This window comes from Heterocephalus glaber, unplaced genomic scaffold, assembly GCF_053883595.1.
Source record: "Heterocephalus glaber isolate CG9 unplaced genomic scaffold, H.glaber_assembly_v1.0 deba00001781, whole genome shotgun sequence".
NCBI lineage: Eukaryota > Metazoa > Chordata > Mammalia > Rodentia > Bathyergidae > Heterocephalus > Heterocephalus glaber.
This window is the reverse complement of record NW_028258467.1, coordinates 4,935,080-4,947,486: the sequence shown is the minus strand read 5'-3', so window position 1 is coordinate 4,947,486 and position 12,407 is coordinate 4,935,080.

The following is a 12,407-nucleotide window of genomic DNA, read 5'->3' as shown; positions in this document are numbered from 1 at the left end:
AGACTCATCTAATCAAAAAAATTTCATAGATTAGAAATCAAAGGATGGAAAACAATATACCTGGATCAGGACTCCAAAAGCAAATGAGGGTAACAAGTGTTATTCTCAGACAAAGTAAACTTCAAGTTAAAACTGATTAGAAGATGCAAAGGTCACTGCATATTAAGGGGAAACTTCAACAGGAAGAGATAACAATAGTAAATACACAATGCACTGAACACTGGTGCACCCAACTTCATAAGACAAATACTATTAGAAATAAAAGATCAAATAAATAAATACTAAAATAAACACAGTGGGGGATCCCAATACACACTTTGACAAATGGATCAACTAATCAACCTCACAAAGGAAGCAGAAGACCTCTACACTGAAAACTACAGCACTCTGAAAAAGGAGATCAAGGAGGATATCAGAAAATGGAAAGACATCCCTTGTTCCTGGGTAGGAAGAACCAATATAGTGAAAATGGCCATACTTCCAAAACTACTATGTAGATTTAATGCAATGCCGATTGAAATTCCAACAATATACGTCACAGAACTAGAGAAAACAATCCAAAAATTAACTTGGAATTAGAAGAAACCTAGAATAGCAAAAGCAATTCTAGGCAACAGAGACATGGCTGGGGGTATCACAATCCCCAACTTGAAACTATACTACAAAGCTACTGTGATAAAAACATCATGGTACTGGCAAAGAAACAGACCCTAGGATCAGTGGAATAGATTAGAAGATGCAGAAACAACTTCAGACATACTCAGCCACCTCATTTTTGACAAAGGAGCCAACCACCCTCATTGGAGGAAAGTAGCCTATTTAATAAATGGTGTTGGAAAAACTGGATTTCAACCTGCCAAAGATTAAAACTAGACCCATATCTATCACCATACACTAAACTAAGATCAAAGTGGATTAAAGATCTAAATATTAAAACAGAAACACTACACTTGCTGGAAGATAAGTTAGATAGAACTCTTGAAGACATTGGCATAGGAACAGACTTTATGAACAAAACCTCAGTACCTCGGGAACTAGCAGAGAGACTCAACAACTGGGATCTCATCTTATTAAAAAGCTTCTGCACTGCAAGAGAAACCACCAACAGAGCTAAGAGACAACCTACACTTTAGGAAAAAATTTTTAGCAGCTGTACCTCAGACAAAGGTCTACTATCTAGAATATATAAAGAACTGAAAAAAATCAGACCCCCACAAATTCAAAGACCCAATTCAAAAATGGGCATCTGAAATGAACAGACATTTCTCAGACAAAGAAGTAAAAGCAGCAAATAAATATATGAAAAAATGTTCAACATCACTGGTCATTCGAGAGATGCAGATGAAAACAACACTGAGATTGCACCTCACCCCAGAAAGAGTGGCTGCTATCAAGAAATCAGCCAATAACAAGTGCTGGTGGGAGTGTGGGGAAAAAGGAACCCTTCTCCATTGTTGGTGGGAGTGCAGACTGGTGCAACCACTGTGGAAATCGGTATGGAGATACCTCAAAGAACTAGGACTAGAGGTCTCATTTGACCCAGCTATTCCCCTGCTGGGGATCTTCCTCAAAGAATTAAAAGAATCATACCACAGTGATATATGTGCATCCATGTTTATAGTGGCACAGTTTGTAATAGCTAAAGCTTGGAAACAGCCCAAGTGCCCATCAACTGGAAACTGGATAAAGAAGACGTGGGTTTTTATACAATGGAGTACTACTCAGCCATAAAGAATGAGAAACTAGAGACATTTATAGCTAAATGGATGCATATTGAGGCCATACTCTTAAGTGAAATAAATAGGACACACATGTGTAAATACCGAATAGTTTCTCTGGTGTGAGAAACTGAAAGTGTAAATAAGGATTAAAATGATTAAAATAATTGATAATTTGAAATATTTAAAGGTCCAAAGGTGTAGGGGTGGTGGGAGGGGAAGGGGAAAGGAAAGAAGGGAAAGGAAAAAGTATGAGAAAAGAAAAAAAATGGAAATGAAATCTATGTAAATAGGGAAGGGTGGAGTGGGTGAAGGGCACACAGGTAATGGGGAAAAAAATAAGAACAAAGATTCATCATGTACAGGTACAAGCACCCAATGATAAATGTAAACATATTGTATACCTAAAATGTACCAATAAAAGAATTTTTAAAAAGTAGATCAACTAAACAAAAAATTAACCAAAAAAATCAGAGCTGAACCACATGTTCAAATAAATGGACTTAATAGATATATACAGAGTGCTTTACCCTACTAACAGAATATTCAGTCTTCTCAGCAACACAAGGTACATTCCCCAAAAATAGGCCACATTGTAGTTCATAAAACCTGCTTAAATAAATACAGAAGATTCACTATAGTACTATCAGCTCATAATGCACAGAAACCAGAAATCAACCACAAAAAACCCCAAATTTTACAAACATCTGAGTATCATATAATACACCTCTGAACATTCAGTGAGTCATGGAAGAAATGAAACTATTGCTAGAATCAAACACTAATGTCAGTACAAAATAGCATAACCTATGGGATACAATGAAAGCAGTCCAAAGAGGGAAGTTTACTGCTATGAAAGCTCACATCAGAAAAACAGAGTGAGATCATATAAACAACATAATGATGCACCTCAAAATCCTGGAAAAACAATAATAGTCCAAACCCAAACCTAGTACAAGGAAGGAAATTACAATGATCAGAGCAGAAATTAATGAAATTGAAACTAAAAAAAATACAAAAAATCAACAAATTCTAGAATGAGCTACTTCTTCAAAAGCATAAACAAGACAGACACTTAGTCAACCTTATCAAAAGATGGAAAGAAAATACCATCTCAATGCAATTAGAAATGAAAAAGGCAAAATCACAATGGACACTGTGAAAATCAGAAGATTATTAGGAACTACTATGAAAAATTAGAGTCTTGAAGGAATGGACAGATTCCTAGACACATATGAATTACCAAAGCAGAACCAATAAAACATAAACAATCTGAACAATCCAATTACTGGCAGTGAAACTGAGGCAGTAATATAAACATGCCAACTAAGAAAAGCCCAGGATCTGATGGATTCACCACTGAATTCTACAAGAACTTCAAGGAGGATATAAGGTCAATACTCCTCAAACTCTTTAATGAAACTGAAATAAAAGGAGTAGTTCTAAACTTATTCCTGCAAGCTACCAATACCCTGATTCCAAAACCAGACAAAGACCCAACTAAAATAGAAAGCTACAAGTCAATCTCTTTCAGGAACACAGATGCCAAAGTCCTCAACAAGATACTGGCAAACAGAATGCAATAAGACATCAAAAAGATCCTACATCATGGCAAACCTGGCTTCATGCAAGGAAACAAGGATGGTTCAACATATGTAATCAATAAATGTAACACACACAACATAAACAGAAGCAAGACCAAAAATCACATGATCATCTCAATAGACACAGAAAATGCTTTTGACAAAATCCAACATCCATTCATGACAAAAACTCTGAAGAAAATAAGTATAGAAGGATCTTTCTTAACTCAATCTGATAAAACTTATATATGACAAACCAATGGCCAAAATCATATTAAATGGGGAAAAAAGCTGAAAGTTTTCCCTCTAAAATCAGAAACAAGACAAGGATGTCCATTATCACCACTCTTGTTCAAAAATAGTACTCAAAACAACAGTCAGAGCAATCTGGCAAGAGACAGAAATAAAAGGGGTACATATAGGAAAGGAAGAAGTCAAATTATTATTCACAGATGACATTATCCTTTACATAGAGGACCAAAAATATTCCACCAAAAGATTCCTAGAATAATCAAATTCAGCAATGTGGCAGGATAGAAAAGCAATACACAAAAATCAATAGCCTTCCTGTGAACCAACAATGAACTCACCAAGAGAGAAATTAGGAAAACAATATCATTCATCATAGCCTCAAGAAAAATTAAAAACTTAAAAATGGGCCGGGGATTTAGCTCAGTGGTTCCGGCGCCTGCCTCGCAAGCGCAAGGTCCCGAGTTCGATCCCCAGTACCAAAAAAATAAAAAATAAAAACTTAAAAATTATCCTGACCCAGGTATGGTGGTGCACACCTGTAATCCCAGCATTCAGGAGGCTGAGGCAGGAGGATTGCTGTGAGTTCAAGGCCAGCCTGGGCTACATAGTGAGACCTTGTCTCCAAAAAAAAGAAAAAAGGAATTATTCTAACCAAGGAAGTATAAGACTTCTGTAACAAAAATCTACAGTACTCTGAAAAAGGAGACTGAAAAGAACAGTAGAAAAAAAAATGGAAAGACATTCCCTGGATAGACAGAACTAATACTGTCAAAATGGCCATAGTTCCAAAACTGATACATAGATTTAATGCAATCCCAATCAAACATACATTACAGAACTAGAGGAAACAATCCTAAAATTCATATGGAACCAGAAAAATCTCAGAATAGCAAAAAGAAATCCTGGGCAAAAAAAGCAAAGCAGGAGTCATCACAGTTGTGGATTTCAAGTTATATTACAAAGCTACAATGACAAAAGCAGTATAGTATTGGCACAAAAACAGACAAGTAGATCAATGGAACAGAATAGAGGATGCAGAAACAACCCAAGATACATTCAGCCATCTGATCTTTGACAAAGTGGCCAAAAACATGGTGGAGAAAAGCTTCTTTAATAAATAGTGCTGGTGGGCCAGGGATTTAGTTCAGTGGTTCCGCCGCCTGCCCTGCAAGCATAAGGACCAGAGTTCAATCCCTGGTACCAAAAAAAAAGAAAAAGAAAAAGAAATGGTGCTGGTAAAACTAGCTATCCATGTCCAGAAGATTGACCCAAGACCCTTATCTCTCACCACGTACTAAACTAAAATCAAAATGGATCAAAGATCTAAATATTAAAATAGAACTCAACCTGGTGGAAGATAATATAGGTAGAACTCTTGAAGACATATGCATAGGCAAGGACTTTCTGATCAGAACTACAATGGCACAAGAAATAACATCAAGAATTGTCGGGAGCACTGCTGCATAATTTTAGGGAAAAATCATTTGGTTAGTTTAGTTCTCCTGCCTACAGCCCAGCTACGGAATTCTGAGACTTTAATTCCATTTTGGCCTCCAGTCACAACTGAGACCTCAATGATCCGGTGATGCTGTCTGTGATTCTCCAGGACAAGAAACATCCTGGGGGCTAAAAACATCCTGGGAGCTAAAAACATCCTGGGAGGAACAAATATCTACTCAGTTCCTCCTTGTTCTTGGATTGTTACATCTTATTTACCCAGGATGTACTGAACTCTCTGCAAGTCATTTGTTACACTTTGTTTCTCCCGATGTACTGAATAAAAGGTGCGGTAAAGTGGGGGCTTTCGTCTTTGCCACCCAGAGCAGCACTGATCAGACCCAAAGGTCAGTTTCTTCTCGGTTTAATTTTTCTACCTTTCCTATAATTCGCCTTGTGCTGCCGTGGCTTGCAGGAGACTAGGACTTACTGCAGAGGTTCTAGTAACGTCCCCTTTCCCTGTTCCCTACAAAGAATCAACAAATGAGATTATGATAAATTGAAAAACTTCTGCTCAGCGAAGGAAACAAGCAACAGAGTGAAAAGACAACCTACAGAATGTGAAAAAAAATTTTTTTCCAGCTATACCTCAGACAGAACTAATATTTAGAATATATAAGAAAAAAAAATTTAAAACTAGACATTCCAAAACAAAAAAGACCCAACCAAGAAATGGGCAATAGAAATGAATAGACGCCTCGCAAGCCCAAGGTCCTGAGTTTGATCGCTGGTACCAAAAAAAAAAAAAACCAACAAAAAACCAAACAAATGAATAGATGCTTCTCAGAAACTAGAAGTACACCCAGTACCCCCCCCCACAGAAATTAGAAGTACAAATGCCCAATAAGTACATGGAAAAATGTTCAACATCTCTGGCCACTAAAGAAATGCAAATTAAAATGACACTGACATTCCATCTTATTCCAGAAAGAATGGCTATCACCAAGAAATCAAATGATAACAAATATTGGCCGGGAATTTAGCTCAGTGGTTCTGGTGCCTGCCTCGCAAGGGCAAGGTCCCAAGTTCCATCCCCCGTACCAAAAAAAAAACAACAAGTACTGGCGAGGCTGCAGGGAAAAAGGACCCCTTGTGCATTATTGGTGGGAATGTAAACTGGTACAATAAGTATGAAAATCTGTATGCAGATGCCTCAAAAAACTAAAACTAGAAATTCCATTTGACTCAGGTGTTCTACTTCTAGGTATCTTCCTGAAAGAGTTAAAGACATATTATAGTGATACATGCATACCCATGTTTATAGCAGCACAATTTATAATAGCTAAATCTTGGAAGGGGCTTACATATCCATCAACAGATCAATGGATAAAGAAAATGTATCTATATAAAATGGAGGATTATTCTGCCATAAAGAATAATAAATTTGAGTCATTGGTAGGAAAATGAATGCACCTTGAGACCATAATATTAAGTGAAATCATACATACAAGCTTAAATATTGCATAACTTCTCTTATATGAGAAGCCCAAAGTATAAATAATTTTTTAAAATATAAAAAATAGGAAACAGGGAGATGGGTCTTTTGCAAATGGGAAGGGGAGCCACAGAGGGAGCAGAGCGGGAGGAAACGAGAAGGAGAATAAGAATAAAGATATGTTAAGCACACATATCTACCCTTAAAGACAAATGTAAACATAATGAACTGCAAACATATAGTAATAAAAAAACAAATAGGGTTCAAGGATTTAGCTCAGTGGTGCTGCTGCCTGCCTCTTAAGGCCAAGGTCCTGAGTTCGATCCCCAGTACCAAAATAAATAAATAAATTTTACAAAGTCTGAGACTTTGTCATAGCCAAGAGGAAACTCAGGAGATGTGAGAACTAAATGTCACGTGAGGGCTGGGGATTTAGCTCAGTGGTTCCAGCACCTGCTGTGCAAGTGCAAGGTCCCAAGTTCAATCCCTGGTACCTATATAAATAAAATAAAATAAAAGTCATGTGAGATCTTGGAACAGAAAAGGGATATTAGCTAAAAACTAAAGAAAGTTAAATAAAATGTGGGCTTTAGTTAATAATAACATATCAATATTGGTTCAGTAATTATGACATATATACCATATTGATGTAATGTGTTTGTGTGCACTTTGTGTGTACATGTGTGGTATTGAGCATTGAACCCAGGGCCTTACACATGCTAGAAAAGTACTCTACCCCTGAGCCACATCCCCAGCCCCAGTGGGAATTTTAAATGGTGTAGTACTTTGGAAAAAAAAAATGGGCAGTTTCTTAAAATGTTCAATATAAATTTACCACAATACCCAGCAATTCTACTTAGATATTTATCAAAGAAAAATGAAAACATATGTCCACACACAAACTGGAACGTGAATGCTCATAAATGCATTATTCATAACTGTCAAAAAGTGGAAATGACCCAAATGTATCATCAACTAATAATAGGTAGGGCCGGGGATTTAGCTCAGTGGTTCCACCGCCCGCCTCACAAGTGCAAGATACCGAGTTCAATCCCCAGTACCAAATTAAAAATTTTTTTTTAAAAAACTACTAACAGGTAAACAAAATGTGGTATATTCACACAATGGAATATTGTTCACCAATTTAAAAAAAGAATGTACAGATATATGCTACAACATGAGTGAACCTTGAAAACATAATTCTAAGCGAAAGAAATCAGATGCAAAAGAACACATATTATATACTTCCATTAATATGAAATGCTGGGGAAAGCAAGTTAAGAGACAAAAATATCAAATGTTTGCCCAGGGCTGGAGCCAAGAATTGCAAAACATCATGAGTGAAATTTTGGGGAGGTGGGGGTATCTTACAGTTGGATTATGATGGTGGTTGCATGACTAGGTATTTACTAAAAATCATTTAGAGTGGGCGAATTTTGTAGTAAGTAATCAAACTTATTACCGCTGTGTATGAGCGAGAGAGGCATAGGTGAAATGAGATAGACAGTATGTTAATAATTTCGTAAGTCTGGGTAACGAGAATTCATTGTACTATTTTTTACTTTTGTTTTGAAATTTTTCATAATAAACTTTAAGAAATCACTAACGTGTTCCTCCGTGCTTTGATGAAGCCCCGGAGCACGTTGTAGGCACTGTTTACAACTTTGCTTCCCCCAAGTTAAATTGTGGGTTTCCCACCAGCAGGGGTGGTTTCCTATTATTTACTGGTTTTCGTATTTACAGAGTCTGACTCAGAGGCTGGCAAATAAAGGTTGAGTGGAATAAATTTTTGAAATAAAAGGAAGAGAGAAAAAGAAATATCCGGTCGCGTGAGACTGACCATTTCCCCAAAGCTAACACTAGTTTCTACAAAGGAAATTATTCAAATACAGTACTTAGACCGCAGGAGAGAAAACCTCACCCCAAAGTGTGCCCGCTTGTTGTTTCTGTGGGTTTGTTTGTCTGAGGTTTTGGGTTTGTTTTCTGTGATACTCTGCTTTAGGGAAGGCGCTACCGTTAGTACCAGCATCAGTGATTCCCTAAGTATTAAACCTCCCTCCCGAACACATCGCTGAACAGGGTCGGGTCCGGCCGGACTGGGATGCCCTCCTCTCCCATCACATCAGCTCAGAAACAGCATTCGTTTCGATATGTTCTGGTAACTGTCCTGTATTTTTTTAAACATGTAATTTCCTTCCCAATCGACTGTCGACCGCGCGGAGCAGAAAAGCCTGGAAGAATCTTGCGGAGGTGCCTAGAAGAAAAGCGCAGCCTACCCGGGGCAGGGAGGTACCGGCGACCAGCTGCGTCCCTCCCAAGGGCCAGCGAAGTGCGAACCTCTAGAAGACGGCGGGCGGAACCCACCGCCAGCCTCTGAAGGGCTGAGCACACCCGACCAGTGGGGAGGCGATGCCCGAGGCTCGCACCCGAGATCCCGCTCCAGCACCCCACCGCGACACCCACCCCTCCGGGACTCCCTCGAACCTGAGGAGCCGTGCGCACCCGGGCGCTCCCCGCGGGCTACGCTGCAAACTGACACAAGGCGGACCCAGAAACCCCGGCTCCCCGGACTAGCGAGAGCGGGACGCCACCCTGGGAGTCCAGAGCCCGTCGCTGGCCGCAGCCAGAACCAGCAGCTCCCTGAGGTGCCGGCGCCTCCCTCTCGGCCTGAAACACCGCGCCTGCAGTGGAGGGCGCTGGACTGGGGACCGGGACAGCGCTGAGGTCCGCCTCTGCCCTTCTGCATCCGCTTCTAGCCAGGGAGAGGTCCCCGAGGCAGTGCCCGGCCCCCGGCATCCCCACTCCGCAAACGCTCAGGCTCCAGCGGTGTTAAACCTTGGCAAGTCCCTGGAGCCTCAAGGAACTATGTAAAAAGATAGGCATCTGGGTCCCTCCCCAGACTGACGAGCTTGGAGCTGGGGGGTCAGTATTTTTCAGCTCACTACAGGGACTTAAGGGCCTGATGAGTGTGAAGAACGCTGCCTTATCCCTGGAGTGAGCCCAATCTCCCCTTTGCACCCGAATCTCCGTTAATGGCTTGTCGTGCCCACCCCCATCACTGCCTTGCTCTCAAATCTCAGCTCTTTGGACTAAGTTTGCCCTTGGAAGCCTAGGTGTTGGATCTAGCTCTGCTGTGTCCACTTGAGGCTCCTTCACCCGGATGGGGAAAGGGGGCTCCTTGTGCACCTTGCACCGAGGCCTGAGAAGCAGTGGCCCTCAGCACTCAGACCTCTCGGAGGGTTAGAATCTGCATCTCGGAACTTTCTGTGCTGGTAGGGTCGCCAGATCAAGCAAATAAAAATGCAGAACGTTCAGTAAATATGAATTTCAGACCAACAATGAATAATTTTTTAGTATATCTCAAATATTTCATGGTGTGGGACATACTTATACCAATAAATTATTTACTGTTGATCTGAAATTAAAATTTACCAGGGTGTCCTGTATTTTATCTGGCACCTCCATGCCCATTGCTTTTTTCCCTCAGGAATCATAGCTGCCCTTCTCCCCTGGGTCGTGTGTGCTCAAATGCTGAATGCCAACCTCAGGCACAGCCAGAGCACTTGCTGCCTAGCCTGAGACTCCTGACTTCCTCCTCCAGCTCTGTCACTGGGTGACGTTGAGAGTCCACAGCAGTGACAGCTCAAATGCCCAGCAAAATGGAATAGCTACTGGCAACCTCGGCTTGAGGGTTTTACCCAACCCCCTTCCCTCTACAGTTCCGGAAACTTCCCAGACACCAAGAATCTCTGCAACCAGGGCCAGTGTAACTTTCCAGGCCCAGCGCATAATTTAAAGGAAAGGCTGAGAACAAGGTGCTGTGAGAGATACTAGGATGAGAATGGTTTCCTTTCTCCTGTGGTCTCTCTCCCTTTGAAGCTTCATGGTGGTTTTTATCTGCTACTTAACATCAATCTCTATTAAGAAAAATGAAGTTATGAGTTAGCAACATTAAATTTACTGTTCATCTTTATATTGTGCAGCGCCCATTTTAAATGCAAATAGAAGAGCGTGTAACTCCGATGCAGAATCTCCAAAACTGCACCATTTATATTTTGTTTGTCCTTGAAAAGACCAGAGAAACAAACACAAACCCAACTCAGGCAGATAGGAGAAGCTCCGATCTGATTCCTGCTGGACTCCCCTGCACCAGCTGCTGGAACACACACTCACCTGGCCACGGGCAGCTTTTGGGGAATTGGAACTAGCACTTCTTTTCCCACAGGCTCACCACTTCCGGTTGTGGCCAAAGGTGACTCCTCGGTTTTTTTTGGTACCGGGATTGAACTCAGGACCTTGCGCTTGTGAGGCAGGCGGCGGCACCACTGAGCTAAATCCCCAGCCCTCCATGGTTTTTTAAACATCTTTGCAGGATGCACCAGTACCTAAAGTGGACACGAGGGTCACCAGACCCACCAAGACACTGCCACTGTCAGCTGCTCTGGGGTGCTGCCAGCATGGGCAGGGACAGCCCCCATTATCCCAAAATGCTGCGGCAGGACCCCTGACTCACCCTCCCCACACAGGGTCCCTCCAGGGATGTAGGAAAAAGGGCAGGAGTGGCATTGGACAAAGGGCAGAAGCAGAGGCTGGAAGGGGGACCTAGGCAAGCCACACCACCAGTGTAGGGACTGTGGGGAAGCAGGACTGCTGAGGAGCATGCCATGTCCCGTCATTAACAAAACACAGGGTCCAAGACAAAAGTAAGAACTTTGAGTAGACAACAGCAGATATTTGAACCAATCTCAGAGCTCTTCTGAGTGAGTGCCCTGTAGGGCTGTACAAGCCCATGCCCATGAGGCTGGCCCTCCTGAACAAGCAGATTCCTGCCCTAGACCCACCCGCACCCGCACCGTCTCTGCTTCAAGAATGCCCCAGGCAGTTGGTACCAGGTAGTTGGGAGCCACTTGTTAGTACCAGGGAATTGGGAGCAGATTCCCAAAACCTGCTGATCACTGGATTCCTAGCCCTTTCTCCTGCGGACTCCAATCCAAACTTCCTAAATTCTTCTCTTCTCTTCCCTCTCCTAACCACACAGAATTCCATTAGACTCCCACCCCACCCCACCCCTGCCACCACCAGTACTGGGCTTTAAACTGAGGGCCTTTGCACTGAGCTACATCCCCAGCCCTTTTTTTTATTTTGTATTTTGAGACAAGGTCTTGCTAAGTCACTAGATTGTCCAGGTTAGACTCAAATTTGTGATCTTCCTGCCTCAGCCTCCCAGAATGCTGGGATTACAGGCATGTGCCAGCACACCTGGATTCCATTAGACTTTTAGAACCACTCTGCTTGGATTCAATAAATACTACCCCCACTATCCACTAGCTGAGTGATCATAAACAAGCTGTGTAACCTCTCTGTACCTCACTTTTGTAACTGTAAAATGAGAAGCTTCTTTGGGGTTTCAGTGAGTTAATTTATACAATACACTCACATTGTATTGTATAAATGTGAAACAGTGTCAGCTACATTGTAAATGTGAAATAATAATTAGCTATTGTTACTACCAGTAGTTCTCAGCACTGGGCTGCATGTGAGAATAATGGTTATTTGCGTTTAGTTTGTTTTTAAATACCAGTGCCTGGGTCTCTGTCCAGAACAACTATAGCAAAAAGACTATTAGCTTTATGTATGGAGATAATGCCACTTAAATCCAAATGGTAAGTACCTTACCCAAGGTCATGCAGCTAGAAAAATTCAGCAAAACTGATAACTGATCTAGTCTTTGAATCACATGCAAAACTGTCTCTCAACTTTCAGTCACGCTAGAAGTTTCCCCCCTACTCAACCCTCTCCAGGCAATCTCCGGTCTGATTTCTATTCTCTGTCCTAGAACTTTGAATAACTGGGATTATTCCATGTGGGCTCCTTAGGGTCTGGTTTCTTCTGCTCAGCATCATGTTGGTGAGATCCAGCCAT